This window comes from Schistocerca piceifrons, chromosome 11 (genome assembly GCF_021461385.2).
Source record: "Schistocerca piceifrons isolate TAMUIC-IGC-003096 chromosome 11, iqSchPice1.1, whole genome shotgun sequence".
Classification (NCBI taxonomy): Eukaryota; Metazoa; Arthropoda; class Insecta; order Orthoptera; family Acrididae; genus Schistocerca; species Schistocerca piceifrons.
Window position 1 is genome coordinate 59,273,845 of NC_060148.1, and position 25,296 is coordinate 59,299,140.

A 25,296-nucleotide genomic window follows, 5' to 3' on the forward strand; every position below is an offset into this window, starting at 1 on the left:
TATTTCCTAAATCGTATTCAAATTTTCCAAACAGTTTGCGGCCAATGTGCGCGAGTTAGTTACAAAACACAGTAAGTCCCTGTTCTTTCAACAGAGCTCCGTACTTTTAGTTACACTCAAAGAACAATTACTAATCCACATGTGCACACCATAATATGTTTAGATTAAGTCTGTTTCTTCAGGGGATATTCACGTAAATACTGAGTAAAGAATTCAGTGCTAAGCTGTCTTCAGCTACATTTGCTGTGGAAGTACCCGGCTCACAGCTGAGGCCAATTCAGCAGGTGTCTTGTAATATAGTAGCAAAATTTCCCGCCTACCAAAATAGTAATTTAACACTCACTCCAAAAAGTGTTAAAATTCTTCTTACACTTGCATAACTTTTAAATGTATTGTAATATCACAATTATGACCTGAAATCAATTTTTAACAAATTGAAAAAAGCTGCTGAATTGTATACTTCACTGCAGTGTAACTAAAGAAGCATTTTCCTTTTTTATTGTTTGTTGTAAAATGTTAGCTATTGCCACTGTGTGTTCTGTCATTGGATATTCCACAATTTAAATATTACAGTAGTTTCACTGACCAAGTGTGGATGACGGTGTGAGGGAGATTTATGTGGTATAATTTTAAATTTCTACAATATTTATGGGTATTTTCATTTGTACAATTGAAAGTACTCCCAAACACGATACCTTGGTTCCATCAGAGAATATTTCCACCGCTTTAGGATTTTTTTGTCATGAAATATTTTTTCTGATTGAAGGCATGAACATGTAGCTTCGCACTATCTGTGTAAAGAAAGTTGGGAAGACATCTATGAATGTTAAAGTACAAATGATATGTTCAACAAATTCCTAAATAGTTTTAGCTATTATTTTGAACGTTGCTTTCCACTCCATAAAAAAGACAGTCACAAAAAAGTATCTGAAAATACAATGGGTCACAACAGGGATACAAATATCTGTGAAGAAAAAGAGATTACTTCATGAAATATCTAGACAGCATACCACATCCCCAGAATTTGATTCCTATTTTAAGAATTACATAAAGATTTTAACTAAAGTCATAAAAGAAGCAAAAAAATGGCAAACAGTTCCTTCATAGCAAATGCACAAAATAAAATGAAAGCCATATGGGACATTGTAAGGCGTAAAACAGGAGTAAAATGGAGAGAATACCGTAATATCAAACTGAACGAAAACACTTCTGTAGTATCTGATCCCCAGCAGATAGCAAATAATTTTAATTCATATCTCTCAGAGGCAGCTGAGATTCTGGTGAAGCAAGACTTTCAATATGCCGTCACTGCAAATCAGATTAAAACTATCCCTAGTAACAAGTCTCTCTTCCTGTACCCAACAAATGAACAGGAAGTGGTAAAAACAATAGGGGAGCTAGAATCAAAATTTTCCTCTGGTACTGACAACATACCAGACCATATCATTATAAAATGTGCACCCTTAGTAACTAGGTCCATGGCAGACATATGCAATAGTTCCTTTTTTCAGGGAATCTTCCCAGAAAGTTTAAAAATAGCTAAAGTGAAGCCATTGTACAAAAAGGGTGAAAAATCAGATATAACAAATTATAGGCCGGTCTCTCTACTATCTGTTTTTTCTAAAATAATTGAAAAAATCTTTTATAAAAGACTCGTACATTTCATTGAAAAAAAATTTTTTTTTCTCAGCTACACAGCACAGTTTCCGAAAATGTAAATCCACTGAGACAGCTATTATCGATTTCTTAAATGAAGCTTTAAATGCATTAGATAAAAAAGAACACATAGCAGCAATATTCCTAGATCTTTCAAAAACATTTGACATTATTAACCATGGTCTATTGCTTAGAAAGCTAGAAAATGTTGGTGTCAGAGGCCCAGCCTGTGAGTGGGTAAAGTCATATCTACAAAACAAGACACCAAATAGTTGAAGTCTTGTACAAAGAAGGAAAAACTTTAACTTCCTATCAATCAGAAAAACAGTGTGTTAAATACGGTGTGCCACAGGGTTCTGTACTGGGACCAGTCTTGTTCTTGCTGTTTGTAAATGACCTAGAACCATCCATCCCTAACTATAAGTACATTAAATATGCCGATGATACAAATATACTTATCAAAGGAAAGACCCCAAAAGAGCTCCAAAATGAAATAAAAAAGAGCACTTCACAGGTATCCGAATGGTTCGCAGTGAACAACTTAATAATAAACACACATAAAACAAACACTGTGCATTTACACACAGTGCAGAATAAACAGCCTTTAACTGCAACCACAGAACTGTTAGGAAAAAGACTTGAAATTGTAAATAGGACCAAATTCCTTGGAGTTTGGATCCAAGATTACCTAAGATGGCAGAAACACACACAACACCTATGTAGTAAATTAAATATCATTTGTTATAGTATAAAAATTCTTGCTGGATGCACATCAATGCAAGCCATAAAAAATGTGTACTATGCCCAAGCAGAATCACTACTAACATATGGTTTAATTGGCTGGAGAAATTCACCACACAGAAAAAGCTGTTTTATTGCACAAACGGGTATTATAACAGCCTATGAAGGCTCAGCACCTCGATCTTCATGCAAACCCTGATTTAAAAAGCTTCATATTCTTCCATTACCATGACTATATATCCTAGAAACAATAATGTTTGTATGGAAAATCACAGATGAAAATAGCAAGATTGCTCCAAAAAAACAAAATATCCATTCATACAACACAAGGAATAATCAAGATTATCATACGCAGTTTTCACATACAACACTAAAACAAAAAGGACCCTTGCAAACAGGAAAAAAACTGTATAACAAGCTACCTAAAACAGAATTAAGGTAATAACTGGCATGCATAAATTCAAAACTGCAGTGAGTGACTGCTTGGTACAGAATTGCTACTACAGTGTTGATGAATTTTTATCTACATTGTAAATATGTGAAAAATTTAAATAGTTTATTCAATTAAGGCCAAAATCAGAAATGTGTACATGTAGATTTATCTGTGTATTATATGTGGTCTATTACATATATGTGTGTGTCTGTATGCCAAAAGTATGAAATGTGTGCATATAAAATTTATTTGTGTATTTGTGAAATGTTATTTCCATATGTTAGAGTTATATTGCTATATACTGAAAACCATACAACAGTTTTTCTGGTAAACTTTATTGCAAATTACTTGACTTGTCCTATATCATTATGTACCCCTGTTCAGTGGAGCTTCACTCCAAATTTAAACGCAGCCAAAACCTCTCAGACAAACAGAAGCTAAACGATGTCAAAGTTAGCGTAAGGAGGGCTATGCGTGAAGTGTTTAGTGAATTCGAAAGTAAAATACTAGGTACCGAATTGACAGAAAATCCTAGGAAGTTCTGGTCTTACGTTAAATCAGTAAGTGGCTCGAAACAGCATGTCCAGACACTCCGCGATGATGATGGCATTGAAACAGAGGATGACAAGCGTAAAGCTGAAATACTAAACACCTTTTTCCAAAGCTGTTTCACAGAGGAAGACCGCACTGCAGTTCCTTCTCTAAATCCTCGCACAAACGAAAAAATGGCTGACATCTAAATAAGTGTCCAAGGAATAGAAAAGCAACTGGAATCACTCAACAGAGGAAAGTCCACTGGACCTGACGGGATACCAATTCGATTCTACACAGAGTACGTGAAAGAACTTGCCCCCCTTCTAAAAGCCGTGTACCGCAAGTCTCTAGAGGAACGGAAGGTTCCAAATGATTGGAAAAGAGCACAGGTAGTCCCAGTCTTCAAAAAGGGTCGTCGAGCAGATGCGCAAAACTATAGACCTATATCTCTGACGTCGATCTGTTGTAGAATTTTAGAACATGTTTTTTGCTCAAGTATCATGTCGTTTTTGGAAACTCAGAATCTACTATGTAGGAATCAACATGGATTCCGGAAACAGCGATCGTGTGAGACCCAACTCGCTCTATTTGTTCATGAGACCCAGAAAATATTAGATACAGGCTCCCAGGTAGATGCTATTTTTCTTGACTTCCGGAAGGCATTCGATACAGTTCCGCACTGTCGCCTGATAAACAAAGTAAGAGCCTACGGAATATCAGACCAGCTGTGTGGCTGGATTGAAGAGTTTTTAGCAAACAGAACACAGCATGTTGTTATCAACGGAGAGACGTCTACAGACTTTAAAGTAACCTCTGGCGTGCCACAGGGGAGTGTTATGGGACCATTGCTTTTCACAATATATATAAATGACCTGGTAGATAGTGTGGGAAGTTCCATGCAGCTTTTCGCGGATGATGCTGTAGTATACAGAGAAGTTGCAGCATTAGAAAATTTTAGCAAAATGCAGGAAGATCTGCAGCGGATAGGCACTTGGTGCAGGGAGTGGCAACTGACCCTTAACATAGACAAATGTAATGTATTGCGAATACATAGAAAGAAGGATCCTTTATTGTATGATTATATGATAGTGGAACAAACACTGGTAGCAGTTACTTCTGTAAAGTATCTGGGAGTATGCATGTGGAACGATTTGAAGTAGAATGATCATATAAAATTAATTGTTGGTAAGGCGGGTACCAGGTTGAGATTCATTGGGAGAGTCCTTAGAAAATGTAGTCAATCAACAAAGGAGGTGGCTTACAAAACACTCGTTCGACCTATATTGCTGTATTGCTCATCAGTGTGGGATCTGTACCAGGTCGGGTTGACGGAGGAGATAGAGAAGATCCAAAGAAGAGCGGCGCGTTTCGTCACAGGGTTATTTGGTAACCGTGATAGCGTTACGGAGATGTTTAGCAAACTCAAGTGGCAGACTCTGCAAGGGAGGCGCTCTGCATCATGGTGTAACTTGCTCACCAGGTTTCAAGGGGGTGCGTTTCTGGATGAGGTATCGAATATATTGCTTCCCCCTACTTATACCTCCCGAGGAGTTCACGAATGTAAAATTAGAGAGATTCGAGTGCGCACGGAGGCTTTCAGACAGTCGTTCTTCCCGCGAACCATACACGACTGGAACAGAAAAGGGAGGTAATGACAGTGGCACGTAAAGTGCCCTCCGCCACACACCGTTGGGTGGCTTGCAGAGTATAAATGTAGATGTAGATGTAGATGTAGATGCTCTAGCTCTACCGAGTTGAACCTATTTTTTTTTAACACGAAAATTAAATTGAGCAGCACTTGCTGAGTGACCCACTCTATTTGTTGCCTATAATACAGCAGCAGCAACACTGCAGCAACAAGTGACAGGTGGCAATGTACGAGCAATTTTAATGAAGCTGTACCACTATGTTCAGGTTGAAAGAAATGGTTTCTACGGTTTTTGATATTGGGGTGCTAATGTGTAAAACAGCAGTCAGCTTATGAACCTATTGACAGGGCATGTTTAGCATAATTGTCTTCCCAGTTAAGTTTACTTTTTGTAAATCCACATTTAAGGTAATTAGATTTTTCTACATAAATATTCTTCACATCTCCTTTGTTTGCAAACAAGATTAATTCCACATTTATTGAAACCACAATAAGCCACTTCACTTGTTGGAAAGCAATGTGGCATCCATTTCTTTGCTAGATGTGATAGGTGTGATGTCCAGTAAAATTTTGCTCCAACACTATGTCAAATACATCAACAATCTGCTTCCATCATTTCAGAACTTTATTATTCATCAAAACCTATGAACTGAGTGGAATTTTCTCTCATACTGAATTAAATTAATTAACAATAACAGATGTTAAATAATTAATGATAACAACGTGTGTGTTTTTGACCGTGAGAAATATTTTATTAACTGTTCCAGGTAAAACAAAGTATTTCTTTAGACAAATGCAGAGACATTTCCCCATCCCCTTTTTCGGTTCTGCCTTTGCTGTTAAGAGTGTGTGCTCTAGGCATGGTGTTTTGGGGCCAAAATATTATAAAAGCAAAGAGATTGGTGTCCCTGAGCATTTGGTAATACTGTGCTGTATTAAGATATACTATCTTTCCATAAAACAAGTTTGTTACATGGAAAGTGTACTAAATAAAATTTATACTAGTTCTTTATCCTTTTAGGAAGAACATGTGTATCTTCAGAAGAGATTGAGAATCTTGGATACAAAGAAAAGCAATTGCCCAGCTACTCTAAACATGAAGTTAAGCAGTTAGTAAATAAACACAGGGATACCAAGGCAAAAGTGAGTATCCAGTCTGGGTTCTGCTTGGAGAAAATTTTAATGACCAGTTGACAGTATGCTTAAAAATTACTTGTTTTTAATGCTCTTAATTAAATAATTGATAAATTTGTTTTGTCCTACAGGTTCTTGCAAGGCTACACAAGGATTTAGCATAGCCAATCCCGCCAAATAGTTACTTGTATTAGTACTTAATTGTTTCCCAAGCAAGCACACACACACACACATGGTACCAAACATGTTGAGGCAAGTTGGTACATATGTCCTTCATATGTAAATGAAATAGAAAAAATTCGTACTCAATGGAGAGACATCTCACAGTCATTAAGTTGGCTCTAGATAGATTTGATGATAAATTTTGCTGGGACACACATACTGGGTCAAATGAATATTACATTTTACTGCACTGAGAAAGCAATTTACAGTCAAATATATCAGATTTTGTTCGGTACAAATAAAGTATTGTTTGATGAGACTAGACTGCAGAATTAGGTTGATGAGTGGGATAAGGAATTGAGCAATCACATGATTCATTATAGACATTGTACGGTTGCCAATGGAGAAGTGAAACCATTACTTTTTTGCTATCAGAGGTGTTGGCAAATAGATCTTTTGAAGTATGGGGATAATTGTTAGACGCTACATACAAAACAACAACATATGATATTCCTTTATTTTTTATAGCTGTGAAGAGTAATGTGGACTATTTGGTTGTCTCTTTTTTTCATTTAGGTTCACAATGCAAGTTCCATCCATCAAGTGTTAGACATTTTCAAGGACTGGAACCAGGGATTGGAATCCCCTCTACTGGGTTACTGATTTACCGAGTCCATTGGAAACAGGCATGGGGAAGACGGTTGGAAAAGAATGTAATCTTTATGACATTTCTAGATATATGGGAAGAAACTGCAGAATCGTCCACAGAGGGAGGATTTAGAGATCGTATAGGAGAGTTGCAAATGCATGAGGTTTTTCAGAGAAACTAGCATGTGTGGCCATACTTTAAACAACAGTGGCTATTGGTATGTGAAAGATGGGTAGAAGTGTTTGAAGACAAGGGCAGGTCTGTAACGACTGACACTACAAATTGGGTTGAAGCTATGAACAAGATTATAAAACATTTTTTCCTAATACACAATACAGACAAGACTTTAACATGGGTTACTAAGGTTAGAGTAAACCAGTTTCTTCCAAGCCTAATTAGAAAGTCCTGTCTGCTGCAGGAATTCTGCCATAAAATCGTATAACAAAGATGTTCCACTGTTTTGGCATAAAAAAATGAACAAGTCTGTGAAACAGGTCACACAGCGACATGCCTCAGCAAAAGTTGTGTTAACTGTAAGATCACTGAGTAGGAGATCAGATAGTTCATTTTGTGTGGAGAGTGCATTTTCCAAAAACTGTAATTATTTTGTTAATCTTAGATATCCCAGATTCCACATGAGAAGATTTTCAGTGATATAAATACCCATACAAGCATTTCTGTGCAACCTTAATTTTTTATCCAGAGTGGAGTTTTGATAAAACGCCAGAAACCTATAAGAACAGCCCCATATTCTGTCTTGATGAAATGTATGGGGTAGGCTTCAGAAGTGGCTGTACAGTAATTTGATATGAAGGCAGAAGCAGTGATGAAGTAGCTGAGGAGGCTGTTGAAGCAGCTGAGGAGGCTGTCGAGGTTGAGGAGGCTGTCCAATAATTCATTGTTCTGAGAAGTATACATCGTCAGCTGGGTAAAGGAAATGCAAATCAGGGTCAATACAACTACCTTATTGACTTCCCACAGAAAAATATTTTCCTCTACTGCTACTTAAAAATTCACATGTGTGAGAAAGGTTTACTAACAGAACCTAGCATAAACATCTCCCTTATTTGTATTTCAGATGGCTCTTATTGTTTGACCCTTCAAATGGAATGCTATGACCTCCTTAATAGTTAATCACCCATGAAACTACAAGTATATGAACATTACAATGAGAGGGGTCTTAATGCCAGGCCCTGTAAAATTAACGGCATCTTAGTTAATATTATTTGTGGGAATTTAATGTTAAGAGCAGTGGGGAGACCACAAACTTCAGGGTTCACTAACTGAAACTCTTGAACACAGTTGCTGAGAGATTCGAGTACATTTTGTAATGTTTAACTGTTGCTGCAGTTGTATGTGGGATTATAAACCTGTTTAACAACTCCCTCACTTCAAATTGCTGCAAATAAATGGTTCAGGTTTCAATGTGGTGCTCAATATTCGTTTCCTCAAATATATCCTCATTGTTACTGTCTTTATGTGAAATTACTGCAGAACCACTTCTGAAGCCAACCCCGTACATCTCACAAGGACAGATTTAAGAGCTATTCCTTCAGCTTTCTGGTATTTTATCAAAATCCCACTCTGGATGCAAAATAAAGATTCCACAGAAATGCTTGCATGGGTAATTATATATTTGAAAATCTTCAATGTGCAGTTTGGTAGGGCAAAGCTAAAAACATTATTACAGAATGAGATTTTCACTCTGCAGCGGAGTGTGCGCTGATATGAAACTTCCTGGCAGATTAAAACTGTGTGCCCGACCGAGACTCGAACTCGGGACCTTTGCCTTTCGCGGGCAAGTGCTCTACCATCTGAGCTACCGAAGCACGACTCAAGCCCGCTACCCACAGCTTTACTTCTGCCAGTATCTCGTCTCCTACATTCCAAACTTTACTGAAGCTCTCCTGCGGACCTTGCAGAACTAGCACTCCTGAAAGAAAGGATATAGCGGAGACATGGCTTAGCCACAGCCTGGGGGATGTTTCCAGAATGAGATTTTCACTCTGCAGCGGAGTGTGTGCTGATATGAAACTTCCTGGCAGATTAAAACTGTGTGCCCGACCGAGACTCGAACTCGGGACCTTTGCCTTTCGCAGGTAAGTGCTCTACCATCTGAGCTACCGAAGCATGACTCACGCCCGATACTCACAGCTTTACTTCTGCCAGTATCTCGTCTCCTACCTTCCAAACTTTACAGAACTCTCCTGCGAACCTTGCAGAACTAGCACTCCTGAAAGAAAGGATATTGCAGAGACATGGCTTAGCCACAGCCTGGGGGATGTTTCCAGAATGAGATTTTCACTCTGCAGTGGAGTAATGCAGTAGATGTGTAACGAGAATTATACGTATAATAATTTTTTTCTTTATGAATTTAGATAAATTAATAATAGCAATGTGTTGAATTTCTTTTTCGATTCTTTTCGTGTCATGTTAAAGAAACTGTGAGCAACTTTTGAAACGAATATTATTATTTCTGTTAGATTTCAAATAATGTGATAATCAAAGGGAAGTGTATTTAGTGTTAAAACTATTGTAAGATGTGAAAATTGTAAATTATACACTTGGTCCATACGTAGGTAATGCATTAGGATATGTGTAGTAGAAAACCTGTGGTGAATACCCTACCTGTAGGGGAGCGGGAAAAGGTGGAGGCAGGCGAGGCGGGAAAACGCACACTGGCGCGGTTCTGCACAACGGGCTCAGTAACACAGTCGGAGGCGAGCAACAGTCGGAAGTACACGTACTGTACCGAGGAGGCTACCCAGGAAAAGTGGATTCCATTGAGCCTCGGATGAACCGATTCCGACGACTACTTGGCATGGCTATATTCTGAGGCACAAAATTGGAAAGATTACGACGCTAAGAATATGGAAAGTGCCGATGTTGTGTGAGCCTTAGCCGTGCTGGTATGTGTGCCGTGCTGCCCGCTATCTCGCTGCCCGCCAACCGCCGCACCGACTTGCAAAGGTCAAACATTTATTTCATCTTTAGATGTGTATCTGTGTGGACCAGTGTCGAAAATGTTTCTGACTGTTCAATAATAACGTGACTTTTACCAGAATTACATTAGCCATGACTTATCCTGATCACTGACCTAGACAGGATCCTTACCTCGTATTGTGCAACCCGAGTATCCTAAACTGAAAGTTTAATGTTAGTGTTAATGAAAATTATCAGCAGATTAACCTATGCCATAAAGGAGCCTAAAATTTCTATGTGTTATTGCAAATGTTGAGAAAGAACAAAAGTGTGACTAAATTGGAAGAGAGTTTTTGTTGGATTGAGTTAGCGATGTTATTTAATTAATTTGAGACAGAAATAATGACAGTTAAATTATTCAGAAGTAAGACAAAAGAGTAGTTATCCATAGATTGATAATTTTGAGTGTTAATTTGCCTTCAGTACTTAACAGTTTCAGTATAACGACTATAACAGTTTCAGGCCCCCCCCCCCCCTTTCTCTTGTCCATTCTTGCAAACCTTGAAATGTGTTGATCAGATTTGACCAGTAAAGCTAAATTATATATTAATCCTAAGTGTATTAGTGTTTTTCCATCCTTAATAGTGACGTAGTGTGTGTACTTTCGAGATTGCTAATGCTAGGGCAATCTATGCCCGATTTCAATCTGACCGATATACAAAATGTAGTTCGTAGTAATCATTGCTGTGTGGTGTTGTGTATTTATATCTCGTTCAAATTAGTACTAAAAGAGAAAACTTTAGTTCAGTGGATTTTTCTGGTTCCAAACTTTGCCGTATAACGCAACTTTACTACGTGTAGTTATGCTTGTACATGCACCCACTTGTACAAGGAAAAACTCACTCATTGCCTAAGTAGGCTGGCGACCGAATTATTAATCGTTGTTAGCATCTACTGTGTGTACTTCTTGTCCATGCAAACGAGCAATTATACTTTACATCTGCTTGATGCATCACTGTAGTTATTGACTGAGTATAAGTCCGATCTTGCTTCTATTAGGTACACGCGGTCAACTTTTGTACTAAAATCCTTGTTTATAAGGTGAAGCCCGTGAACTTATTACAGTACAGGCTTTATAGAGCTAACGTACGTCCGAGCAGGGCGGAAGCGTTACAAGTGGCGACCGTGACAGGACATCCAGTTGTTGTCAGTTACAAATTAATGTAAAGATCGAACAGTGGATGTTCAGTGGCACGAATAACAATAAAAGTCAGTAAAATAAACTACAGTGTGAGTCACGTATAATTGTGTGGTATAGTTGGCATTTAGTATGGACAGAAACGTAGACGGGGTAGGTGCGCCGAGCGAAATGGAGAATGCGGCTGGCAGTAGCCGGAGTTTACGCGGCCAGATAACAGATGGCGTTAGCGGAAGACAATTGGCGTACATACAATACCACGAACATGTCAATGAACAGATTGAAAGGTTGAGATCGCCTCAGACACAGCAATGAAGAAAACAGGAAGTAGAAGATGACTTTGTAGATGATAGTGGTTATGTGAATGAATCCACTGACATGTTTAATTCTCCACAGATAAAGAAAGAACCGAAAGAAACTTATGAAGTAGAACCGGAACACACGGATTCCGTAGAACAAAACAGTGTAAAAATTTTAAGCATGAACGACTTATTTGAACAATTAACTAAACAAATTGCAGGACAGAATGAGCAGCTTAAAACGCACGTTGACGAGCAGCTCAAAACACAGAATGAGCAACTTCAAAAACAAGTCGGCAATCAGGTTAATCAGCTCAAAACACACGTTGACGAGCAACTCAAAACACAGAATGAACAGCTTAAAACACACGTTGACGAGCAACTCAAAACACGGGTGGATCAAATTAAAGCACAGGTCGAAGGACAGGGAATTAAAATTAGTAAACAAATAGAACAGGTAGAACAAAAAGTGGGTAATTTAAGTTCTGTGGTAAGTACTCTGAAACTTGAAATTGATACCATTAACAAAAATATGGATACTATGCAGGAGGAAATTGGAAACATTAATAGTAGATTCGATGTTGAAATTCTCAACATCCAAGAGAAAGTAGAACCTCTGGTTGAAACTAAGGTAGACGAAAAAGTTTTCGGTCTCAAAACTGAGATCGTAAACGAATGTCAGCACGGGATATCACAATTGAAAAAGGTAGTTTTAGACACTGAAAGGGATTTAAGTAAAAAAGTAACCGGATGTGTTCAAAAGTGTGAACAAAATACTACGAAAATTCAAGGCAGAATTTTCGATCTGGAGAGCAAAATTAAAGATAGGCCTGGTGTTGTCTGTAATGGCACACCAATTACGAAGCTATTAGAAGGCGAGGAACGCTTCGATCCAGCCAAGAAACACAACGGGTGGCATCCGTTAGATTTTATTAAAAATTGCGAGAGAGTATTTCCTGAGCACTTGTCTGATCAGGAAAAGATAAACGTAGTAATTAGCGCCTTAGCGGGTGATGCTAAGCGCTGGGGAATAAATTTAAATACCGAACGAATGACGTTCGAAGAATTTAGGCAAAGATTTACGGAAGAATATTGGTCTGAACAAAAGCAGGAACATTTATGGCGCGAGTTTATCATGGCCAAACAGCATGATAACCGGGGCAGAAATTCTTTGAAAGATTTCTTTGAGTATTGGTACCGAAAATTGACACACCTAAGAGGTAGAAGATCAGATTCAGAAATTATCTGGGAGCTATATAAAAAGCTTCCGGAGGATTCCAAGAGGTACGTAGGAAGCAATCATCGTAGCTTCCAAGCATTTCTAGAAAGGGTCGAAGATGAAGACCATTGGCGCGAAAGTCGTGCCAATTATCAAAATTTTGGTAACCGTAATAACCGACACAATGACGAACGAAACGACGGCGATGGATTTCGCGTCAATGTAATACAGAGAGGAAGAGGCAGAGGAAATAATCCAGGTCGCGGTAGAGGGTATACCGCGCAAAATAATAACGACGCGGGAAACTAATTTCCGCGAACGTTGCGGGCCAAACGGAAGCGGACAATACATACCGGCCCAGATTTAAGAAAAGATATCGGACCGACCGTAATGTAACGAGACAGGATAGGGACAGTCATGGAACGCCGCGACGTGTTGTGGCGAATCAAGCGTCAGGTGCGAGCCAGAATGAGTCATCTCTACCGCACAGAGCGCTACATGTTAACAGGCGAGTGGAGCATCAGAGGGCAACGGCCCAGCCTAGCAGAACATCTGTTCGGAAAGAAGCCATTAGCAATACGGCAGCAGTAGGTACGAACGTAGCCGTAAGAGCTGAGGAAAATTTTACGAGTGGTAATTCCGTGGCAAGGGAAACAATAAATGAAACTGTGAATACACAGAGAGGTGTGGTTAGCAGTGTTTGCAATGAGATAAAAGGCGAGGATGAATTAGCAGAAGTAACTGATTGGCGTGTGCAGATCGATGATCTGTACAAGGGCCTAAAGCAATGTGAGTGGGAGGATTTTAAAAGGGAGTATGAGGCGGAGAGATTAGTTGGTGGAAAGAGAGATAGTAGGGACGTCCATAAAGTGACGTGGCCCAAATTTGAAGAGGGAAGAATAAATAGCGCCGCGCAAAGTACGCGTGCTGCCGATAGGAGGAAGGTTAATGATAGGAAGGATTTGGAGGATGAAATCCTCAGCATTGACGAAGAAATAACTCCTGCTAACAGTCCGCCAATAGTACGAGCTGCTACCGAGAGGCACCGTGGAGAAGGGGCAGATGATTACCTGAAAGTAATTAAAGTCCACGAGAATTACACCGAATATGAAGTCACAGTGGATGTGAATAAAGCTGAGGATGAGGCCGTTTTGCCAAAAGAGGAGATTGAATTGAAATCCAAGCCTGACGATAATACAGAGGAAGGACTTAGTGCCTGTCTCAGAAAAGCTTTTATGTTAGAACCTGAAAGCGATCCGAAATGGTCGGATTCCGACGATAGTTCGGATGGTGAAAGATACACAAATACAGACGAAAATGAATGTACTAACTCTCCCTATTGTGCTAAAGTAGCGTACTTAAGTGAATCTGATGTAGAGGAAGAGAGTAGTGATGACTCTAGTGAAGATGAATTTTCAGGTGTAGAGGAAAATGAATATACTTTTACTGAAAGAGGGTATGAGAAAATCAGTGAAAATAAAGGGGACACAGTTAATTGCGATATTGTACCTAACGATGACGACGTATCAAAACAAAATCCAGACGTTGAAACAGAACAAAGAAAGAAAGAGCCACCGGACGACTCAGGGTTTATTTCGCGAAGAGTTCAGGTAGTTAATGACTTTGAACTCCCGGAACCCAAGAAACTGCCAGATATATGTGAAGTGAATATTAAAAGCATATCTTGGGATGATGTTATTGTCGACCTGGATTTGCTCAAGGAAGACCACGGTAATGAAAAACATTCGACGGTTAAACAAACTATAATACCAATTGAAATTTATAACGTGGAATTGCAAGTACTTCTTGATACTGGGTCTCAGATAAGTGCAATTTCTCAGTCATTTTTCGAACACATTTGTGATAAGCCTGGGCTAGTAATTATGTCAGTGACAGGTGTAAAAATTGTTGGTGCAACTGGTAAGGCTAGCAAGCCGGTAAAGAACCAGATTTTGGTTGAATTTAGTATAAAAGGACAAAACTTTGAACACGATTTTTTGGTTGTGCCAGACTTGAGTACTGAAATGATTTTGGGGATAGATTGGTTGGATAAAGAAAAGGTTATTATTGACTGTAGCCAGGGAGTGGTCAAAATAAATAGTACATTTAGGAATTTGGAATTAAATTTTGAGGAAAGTGGGAAAGTGTTTGATTCAGAAATCGATTCTTTGTTGTTGGAGATCGACCAAGGGAATGATGGATTGACAAACAAGTACGAGGTGTACCATGTCCAGAGATTATTAAATGAGAGTGACAAGCAGAGGCATGAATTTAAGAGAATGGTGGAAAATTTAGAGGGAATATCTCCCGAACAGAAAGCAGAATTGCTTGAAATTTTAGATAGTAACCGCCCCGTATTTTCGGACAAACCTGGCCTAGTTAAGAATTTTGAATACCAGATTGAGACCATAGAGCATAAACCTTTCTTCGTAAGACCGTTTTCGATACCCATATCAAAGAGGCAGGCTGTTCAAGTGGAAATAGATAAAATGATAGAGTGGGGGGTAATCGAACGAAGTAGCAGCGAGTATAATAGTCCCCTTATCATAGTGAACAAAAGGGATGGGGGAGTGAGAGTAGTTATCGACGCCAGGACTTTGAACAAAATTGTAAAGAAGGAAATAGACAGACCTGAAAATCTGGACGAAATGCTCCAAAAATTTTATAACGTGAAGTATTTAACCAGTCTGGATATGACAGCCGGATACTGGCAAATCCCATTAAGTAAAGAATCCCGTAAATATACCGCTTTTCTATTTGCCGGGAAATGCTATCAGTATAAAGTAGTGCCGTTTGGGCTTAGTACTTCTGTGGCAGTATTTATTAGGGCACTGGACTTTGTGTTAGGGAGAGAACTGAGTTCCCAGCTAACCATTTATGTAGACGATTTACTGATTGCTACAGAAGCATGGCAAGAGCATTGCGTGTTATTGCGGAAAGTTTTTGTTGCTCTACAAGCAGGGGGCATGACACTTAAGTGGAAGAAATGTGAATTTGTGAAATCGGAAATAAAGTTTCTGGGGCACATTATTACTACAAACGGCATTGGCAAGGAGCCGGAAAAGTTAAGTGCAATATCAGGATGTCCGGCTCCTAGAAATAGAAAACAGTTGAAAGCCTTTTTAGGTTTATGTGGGTTCTATAGAAAGTTCGTCAAGGGGCAAGTTTTTAATAGTCTTCATCTGAATAATTTACTTAAGAAAAATAGTGCTTTTGTGTGGACAGAAGGGTGCATGAGAGATTTTGAAAAATTGAAAAACGAACTTTTGAATGACAATATTTTGCATCACCCCATACTATCCGAACCTTTCCATATGAGTACTGACAGCAGTGCTTATAGAATTGGTATAGAAGTTTTCCAAGAAATCTGTGAAGGGAAAGAAATCGAACACAGGACTATCGCATTTGCAAGTAGAACTCTAACAAAATACGAGAGAAACTACACTATTTCGGAAAAGGAAGCTTTAGCCATTATATGGGGGCTAAAGAAATTTAAAAATTATCTGTGGGGCCATAAGCTCATTATACATACTGACCACAAAGCTTTAACTTTTCTTAAAGATTGCCGTTTACTTAATGGTAGGCTAACTCGTTGGGCTTTGTACCTACAACAATTTGATTACGATATTTGTTACGTTAAAGGTACTCAGAATTATGTGGCAGATGCTTTATCTTGATTGCCTAATGGCATGAGTGAAGTGCCAAATGAAAATGGTGAAGAGGGTACTTTTCAGATAAGGTATATGAAAGAGGTTTCAGGAAAGAGGAAAATGGAGCAGATATGTAAAAATATGAGATACCATCAGAATGAGGATTCAACCTGGAAATCAGTGAAGGTAAAATTTGACAGTGTACAGTATCCTCAAATTAAGAAATATTACAAAATTTATAAGGGCATTTTATATAGGAAGAAAGATTTAGTTACTGAGGAATGGAGGGTATGTTGGCCAAACCAGTTCGACACTGATGTCATAGATTATTTTCATTTAGCATTGGGGCATAGTGGGCCAAAGAAATGTTTGGATAAATTGAATAGTGTAGTAGTGATTGTTGGTAGTGTCAGTAAGAAGGTAAAGGAACGGATTAAGTCGTGTGATGTCTGTCAAAAGGCCAAAGTGCCGAACAAAACTAGTAGGGGACCAATGCAAAGTACGTTGCCTAAAGACACCCTAGACTTATTATCGGTAGATTTATATGGTCCCCTCCCAAAGACTTCGGGAAATTGTGCATATATTTTGGTGATATTGGAAGTATTTTCAAAATTTGTGAAATTATACCCCTTGAAAAAAAGCAACAGCAAAAGCTGTATTTAATAGGATGGTCGAATACTTCAGGACCATCGGGAAACCCAAAGCAGTACTATCTGACAATGGACCCCAGTTCATATCCAAAATTTGGAAAGAAGGAATGGAGAGAAATGGTGTGGAGGTTAAATATATCTCAGCTTATCATCCTGCTAGCAACCCAGTTGAAAGGTACATGCGAGAAATCGGGAGATTGTGCAGAACATACTGCAGTCACAATCATAGAGCCTGGGGCAGGTTTATATCGGATTTTGAGAATGTCATGAACACACTGCATCATGAAACTACAGGATTTCCACCGGAAGAAATTTTGTTAGGCAGAAGTAGTAAAAGTTTAATTGAAGAAAAACTAGAGTTTCCACCTTGTACAAGTTTGGGATTGGATCAAAAGAAAGAATTGGTGATAAAAAGGGCAAAGCAAAAGGCTGAATCTAGATCAAAAAGACAAAATAAAAATTTAAAGGTTTCAAAATTTAAAATTGGAGATTATGTTCTTTTAAAAACCCACGAAAAGTCTAGTGAACTAAACCATGAAATTTCAAAATTTAAATATATTTATAATGGACCATATATAATACAGAATATTCCACACGACAATGCTTACTACCTGATCTACCCAAAATCCAAAAGACCTTTAGGCGTTAGAAATATTGTGGACCTGAAACTGTATGTACCTAGGAACGAGTAAATGTGCTGTATCTTATGCTGAACCCAAGTTATTCTAAATGTATCTAATCTTTGTAAATGTCTGTATACCCTTGAAAGTGTGCTAATGTAGTTATGTGAGTTTCAGATTACCAATCGTACTGTAACTGTAAAAATGTATGGAGAAAAGGACTGAAAAGAAAGGATAAATGCTATCAGCCAGATAAAAGATGGGACTGTCAAAAATGAAAATGGGCAGTGTATAAACCATAATATGAAGGACTGCCAAATACCAATGAGGGCAGATAAATAATCGATGGAAAATTGCAAATGTGATCCAGGAGATGTGACAATATGAAGTGAGAAGGACTGCCCAAATCCGCATAATAGGCAGCAAATATATGTAATTAATGTTCTGAATATATGTGTGTGTGTTTTGTTTAGTAAGTAAGAAAATGGACTGCTATTCAAAGCAAGCAGTGACAAATTATCTTATGGTGTATACAAAATATGAAATTGTTTTTGTAGTTAAATGTTTGTATTCCAGAATTTTAAATTATTTCTTTGAGAAATTTAGAAAAAATAAGTAAATTGCTATTTTAGTGAGGTTATGATGGGAAGTTGGACTGTGCAAAAAGGCACTCGAGTAAATGACAAGTAGTTATTCTTGAAGTATTTAAAAAATGTAAACTTATGTACAGTGAGTAAAAGGAAATATGTAGTGTAAATCTTTTTGGGCAATTAAGTAAAGATTCGGAACCACTGTATAATTGTAAGATTTAGTGTTCCCATAAAATTTGGACTTAAGAAAATTTTCTGGAAACAGGGGCATGTGTAACGAGAATTATACGTATAATAATTTTTTTCTTTATGAATTTAGATAAATTAATAATAGCAATGTGTTGAATTTCTTTTTCGATTCTTTTCGTGTCATGTTAAAGAAACTGTGAGCAACTTTTGAAACGAATATTATTATTTCTGTTAGATTTCAAATAATGTGGTAATCAAAGGGAAGTGTATTTAGTGTTAAAACTATTGTAAGATGTGAAAATTGTAAATTATACACTTGGTCCATACGTAGGTAATGCATTAGGATATGTGTAGTAGAAAACCTGTGGTGAATACCCTACCTGTAGGGGAGCGGGAAAAGGTGGAGGCAGGCGAGGCGGGAAAACGCACACTGGCGCGGTTCTGCACAACGGGCTCAGTAACACAGTCGGAGGCGAGCAACAGTCGGAAGTACACGTACTGTACCGAGGAGGCTACCCAGGAAAAGTGGATTCCATTGAGCCTCGGATGAACCGATTCCGACGACTACTTGGCATGGCTATATTCTGAGGCACAAAATTGGAAAGATTACGACGCTAAGAATATGGAAAGTGCCGATGTTGTGTGAGCCTTAGCCGTGCTGGTATGTGTGCCGTGCTGCCCGCTATCTCGCTGCCCGCCAACCGCCGCACCGACTTGCAAAGGTCAAACATTTATTTCATCTTTAGATGTGTATCTGTGTGGACCAGTGTCGAAAATGTTTCTGACTGTTCAATAATAACGTGACTTTTACCAGAATTACATTAGCCATGACTTATCCTGATCACTGACCTAGACAGGATCCTTACCTCGTATTGTGCAACCCGAGTATCCTAAACTGAAAGTTTAATGTTAGTGTTAATGAAAATTATCAGCAGATTAACCTATGCCATAAAGGAGCCTAAAATTTCTATGTGTTATTGCAAATGTTGAGAAAGAACAAAAGTGTGACTAAATTGGAAGAGAGTTTTTGTTGGATTGAGTTAGCGATGTTATTTAATTAATTTGAGACAGAAATAATGACAGTTAAATTATTCAGAAGTAAGACAAAAGAGTAGTTATCCATAGATTGATAATTTTGAGTGTTAATTTGCCTTCAGTACTTAACAGTTTCAGTATAACGACTATAACAGTTTCAGGCCCCCCCCCCCTTTCTCTTGTCCATTCTTGCAAACCTTGAAATGTGTTGATCAGATTTGACCAGTAAAGCTAAATTATATATTAATCCTAAGTGTATTAGTGTTTTTCCATCCTTAATAGTGACGTAGTGTGTGTACTTTCGAGATTGCTAATGCTAGGGCAATCTATGCCCGATTTCAATCTGACCGATATACAAAATGTAGTTCGTAGTAATCATTGCTGTGTGGTGTTGTGTATTTATATCTCGTTCAAATTAGTACTAAAAGAGAAAACTTTAGTTCAGTGGATTTTTCTGGTTCCAAACTTTGCCGTATAACGCAACTTTACTACGTGTAGTTATGCTTGTACATGCACCCACTTGTACAAGGAAAAACTCACTCATTGCCTAAGTAGGCTGGCGACCGAATTATTAATCGTTGTTAGCATCTACTGTGTGTACTTCTTGTCCATGCAAACGAGCAATTATACTTTACATCTGCTTGATGCATCACTGTAGTTATTGACTGAGTATAAGTCCGATCTTGCTTCTATTAGGTACACGCGGTCAACTTTTGTACTAAAATCCTTGTTTATAAGGTGAAGCCCGTGAACTTATTACAGTACAGGCTTTATAGAGCTAACATACGTCCGAGCAGGGCGGAAGCGTTCCAATCCTTGTTCCAGTCCTTCAAAATACCTTGCACTTCATGAATGGATATTGCATTTTCAACTTGAGTGAAAAAAAACAAAGACCAAATAGCCCACATTACTCTACACAGCTTTAAAAAATAAATGCATATCATATGTTATTGTTGTTTTGTATGTCGTATATAACAAACAACTATCCCCATATTCCTTCAAAAGATCTCTTTGCCAACAGCAAAAAAAAATAATGGTTTTATTCCTCCATTGGCATCCATACCATGTCTGTAATAAATCATGTGACTGACTGATTCCTTGTCCCACTCATCAACCTGATTCTGCACTCTAGTATCATCAAACAATGCTTTATTTGGACATTAATGGGTCCAATATATGTGACTACTAATTGTTTTATTCGCCTGGGTAAAATGTAGTATTCACTGTTTTTTTCAGCAGGGTAAAATGTAGTAATCATTGCTGTGTGCCTATTATGCTTACATGAACAGTTTGCTTAGATATGGTGTGATCTTCTGGGGAAATACAGGTATGGCAAAATAAGCTTTCAAACTTCAAAAAAGGGCTATTAGAATAATGAAAGGGGTTCCCTGCAGAGTGTCATGCAGGGAAATATTTAAAGAATTTAAAATAAAGACTCTTCATAGCTTATACATCTATGAATGTGCATGCTTTCTGAAAACTCATCATGAACTTTCAACATTAAATAATCAGGTTCATAACTATGAAACAAGGAACAGGGATGATTTTCACAGACACACCCAAAAAGGAGCACTCTACCAAAAAAGCGTAAACTACCAGCCCAAAATACTTTTTAGTGCATTGCCTGCTACAATAAAGAAAATTAAAGAATTTCATAAATTCAAGGTAGATCTTAATTTTTACTAACACATAGTTTTTATAACATGGAAGAATATCTGATTATAAAAAAGTAATATTTATAGATAATGATATAAAATATTTGTATTTATTATCGAAGTTTTTGAAACAAATTAAATATAAGAAACTATATTGTAATTGACTACATCCATACGATGTATATTGTTAAAGGATGAATAAAGAGATTGATTGATTTGACAATGTATGTGTGTCCTATTGACACTACTATCAACAACTCTATCTAGAGCCAACATATTGGCTATGTGTTGTCATTCCATTATGCACATGAATTGATTATATATATATCTAAAAAGTAAGATGATGAGACTTACCAAACAAAAGCGCTGGCAGGTCGATAGACACACAAACAAAAAACAGGTTTCTTTCTTTTTAGATATATTTTTCCCACGTGGAATGTTTCCCTCTATTATATATATATATATGTATATATATATATATATATATATATATATATATATATATATATATATATAATGGAAGGAAACATTCCACGTGGGAAAAATTATATATAAATACAAAGATGAGGTGACTTACCGAACAAAAACGCTGGCAGGTCGATAGACACACAAACAAACACAAACATACACACAAAATTCAAGCTTTCGCAACAAATTGTTGCCTCATCAGGAAAGAGGGAAGGAGAGGGGAAGACGGAAGGAAGTGGGTTTTAAAGGAGAGGGTAAGGAGTCATTCCAATCCCGGGAGCGGAAAGACTTACCTTAGGGGGAAAAAAGGACAGGTATACACTCGCACACACGCACATATCCATCCACACATACAGACACAAGCAGACATATTTAAAGACAAAGAGTTTGGGCAGAGATGTCAGTCGAGGCAGAAGTGTAGAGGCAAAGAAGTTGTTGAAAGACAGGTGAGGTATGAGTGGCGGCAACTTGAAATTAGCGGAGATTGAGGCCTGGCGGATGACGAGAAGAGAGGATATACTGAAGGGCAAGTTCCCATCTCCGGAGTTCGGATAGGTTGGTGTTGGTGGGAAGTATCCAGATAACCCGGACGGTGTAACACTGTGCCAAGATGTGCTGGCCGTGCACCAAGGCATGTTTAGCCACAGGGTGATCCTCATTACCAACAAACACTGTCTGCCTGTGTCCATTCATGCGAATGGACAGTTTGTTGCTGGTCATTCCCACATAGAATGCGTCACAGTGTAGACAGGTCAGTTGGTAAATCACGTGGGTGCTTTCACACGTGGCTCTGCCTTTGATCGTGTACACCTTCCGGGTTACAGGACTGGAGTAGGTGGTGGTGGGAGGGTGCATGGGACAGGTTTTGCATCGGGGGCGGTTACAAGGATAGGAGCCAGAGGGTAGGGAAGGTGGTTTGGGGATTTCATAGGGATGAACTAACAGGTTACGAAGGTTAGGTGGACGGCGGAAAGACACTCTTGGCGGAGTGGGGAGGATTTCATGAAGGATGGATCTCATTTCAGGGCAGGATTTGAGGAAGTCGTATCCCTGCTGGAGAGCCACATTCAGAGTCTGGTCCAGTCCCGGAAAGTATCCTGTCACAAGTGGGGCACTTTTGTGGTTCTTCTGTGGGGGATTCTGGGTTTGAGGGGACGAGGAAGTGGCTCTGGTTATTTGCTTCTGTACCAGGTCGGGAGGGTAGTTGCGGGATGCGAAAGCTGTTTTCAGGTTGTTGGTGTAATGATTCAGGGATTCCGGACTGGAGCAGATTCGTTTGCCACGAAGACCTAGGCTGTAGGGAAGAGACCGTTTGATGTGGAATGGGTGGCAGCTGTCATAATGGAGGTACTGTTGCTTGTTGGTGGGTTTGATGTGGACAGACGTGTGAAGTTGGCCATTGGACAGGTGGAGGTCAACGTCAAGGAAAGTGGCATGGGATTTGGAGTAGGACCAGGTGAAACTGATGGAACCAAAGGAGTTGAGGTTGGAGAGGAAATTCTGGAGTTCTTCTTCACTGTGAGTCCAGATCATGAAGATGTCATCAATAAATCTGTACCAAACTTTGGGTTGGCAGACTTGGGTAACCAAGAAGGCTTCCTCTAAGCGACCCATGAATAGGTTGGCGTACGAGGGGGCCATCCTGGTACCCATGGCTGTTCCCTTTAATTGTTGGTATGTCTGGCCTTCAAAAGTGAAGAAGTTGTGGGTCAGGATGAAGCTGGCTAAGGTGATGAGGAAAGAGGTTTTAGGTAGGGTGGCAGGTGATCGGCGTGAAAGGAAATGCTCCATCGCAGCGAGGCCTTGGACGTGCGGAATATTTGTGTATAAGGACGTGGCATCAATGGTTACAAGGATGGTTTCCGGGGGTAACAGATTGGGTAAGGATTCCAGGCGTTCAAGGAAGTGGTTGGTGTCCTTGATGAAGGATGGGAGACTGCATGTAATGGGTTGAAGGTGTTGATCTACGTAGGCAGAGATACGTTCTGTGGGGGCTTGGTAACCAGCTACAATGGGGCGGCCGGGATGATTGGGTTTGTGGATTTTAGGAAGAAGGTAGAAGGTAGGGGTGCGGGGTGTCGGTGGGGTCAGGAGGTTGATGGAGTCAGGTGAAAGGTTTTGCAGGGGGCCTAAGGTTCTGAGGATTCCTTGAAGCTCCGCCTGGACATCGGGAATGGGGTTACCTTGGCAAACTTTGTATGTGGTGTTGTCTGAAAGCTGACGCAGTCCCTCAGCCACATACTCCCGACGATCAAGTACCACGGTCGTGGAACCCTTGTCTGCCGGAAGAATGATGATGGATCGGTCAGCCTTCAGATCACGGATAGCCTGGGCTTCAGCAGTGGTGATGTTGGGTGTAGGATTAAGGTTTTTTAAGAAGGATTGAGATGCAAGGCTGGAAGTCAGATATTCCTGGAAGGTTTGGAGAGGGTGATTTTGAGGAAGAGGAGGTGGGTCCCGCTGTGACGGAGGACGGAACTGTTCCAGGCAGGGTTCAATTTGGATGGTGTCTTGAGGAGTCGGATCATTAGGAGTAGGATTAGGATCATTTTTCTTCGTGGCAAAGTGATACTTCCAGCAGAGAGTACGAGTGTAGGACAGTAAATCTTTGACGAGGGCTGTTTGGTTGAATCTGGGAGTGGGGCTGAAGGTGAGGCCTTTGGATAGGACAGAGGTTTCGGATTGGGAGAGAGGTTTGGAGGAAAGGTTAACTACTGAATTAGGGTGTTGTGGTTCCAGATTGTGTTGATCGGAATTTTGAGGTTTTGGAGGGAGTGGAGCTGGAAGTGGCAGATTGAGTAGATGGGAGAGACTGGGTTTGTGTGCAATGAGAGGAGGTTGAGGTTTGCTGGAAAGGTTGTGAAGGGTGAGTGAGTTGCCTTTCCGGAGGTGGGAAACCAGGAGATTGGATAGTTTTTTGAGGTGGAGGGTGGCATGCTGTTCTAATTTACGGTTGGCCTGTAGGAGGATGCTCTGGACAGCCGGTGTGGATGTGGGAGAGGAAAGATTAAGGACTTTTATTAAGGATAGGAGTTGACGGGTGTGTTCATTGGCTGAGTTGATGTGTAGGTGAAGGATTAGGTGGGTGAGGGCAATGGATTGTTCAGTTTGGAACTGGTATAGGGACTGATGGAAGGAAGGGTTGCAGCCAGAGATGGGAACTTTAAGTGTAAGGCCTTTGGGGGTGATGCCAAATGTCAGACAAGCCTGAGAAAATAGAATATGGGAGTGTAATCTGGCTAGGGCGAAGGCATGTTTGCGGAGGGAATGTAAATAAAACTTAATGGGGTCATTGTGGGGGTGTTGTGAGGGTGACATGGTATTAGAAGGTGGAAAGTGTTAACATGAGGTGAAATGAAAATGAAAATAAAAATATATGGGGAGAGATAAAGGTGAACCGGAAAGAAACAGGAGATCTGGAATGAAAAAAGGCGAAAAGGTGTTGGTTACAGCTGGGCTATGTTGGACTTGGGTTGGTAGATAACGATGTGCAAAAAGGTTAGGTGGTTGTTGCCGCCAAAACACGTTAAAGGACGCAGAAATTCGGGAAAATTTCGAAAAAACTGCGTGTAGTATATTAAAAGGAGTGGTATTGTGGTGGCAGATTATGAAAATGAGACTAACAATTGTCTGACGAAGAAATAATCGCGTTAAAACCTGTGGGAAGCGGCTAAAAATGATCAGTGGTGTGGGAAAAACGGAGATGGAAATAAAGCGAAAGTTATTAGAACTGGCCGAAATGGTTGTTTAAAAGGTGAAAGGAGCTGTTTGTGAACTAGAAAACGGTGGATATTATAGCGGCGGTAGTGCTGAAAGCGGCAAAAAATTTTTTTGGTTATGGTTT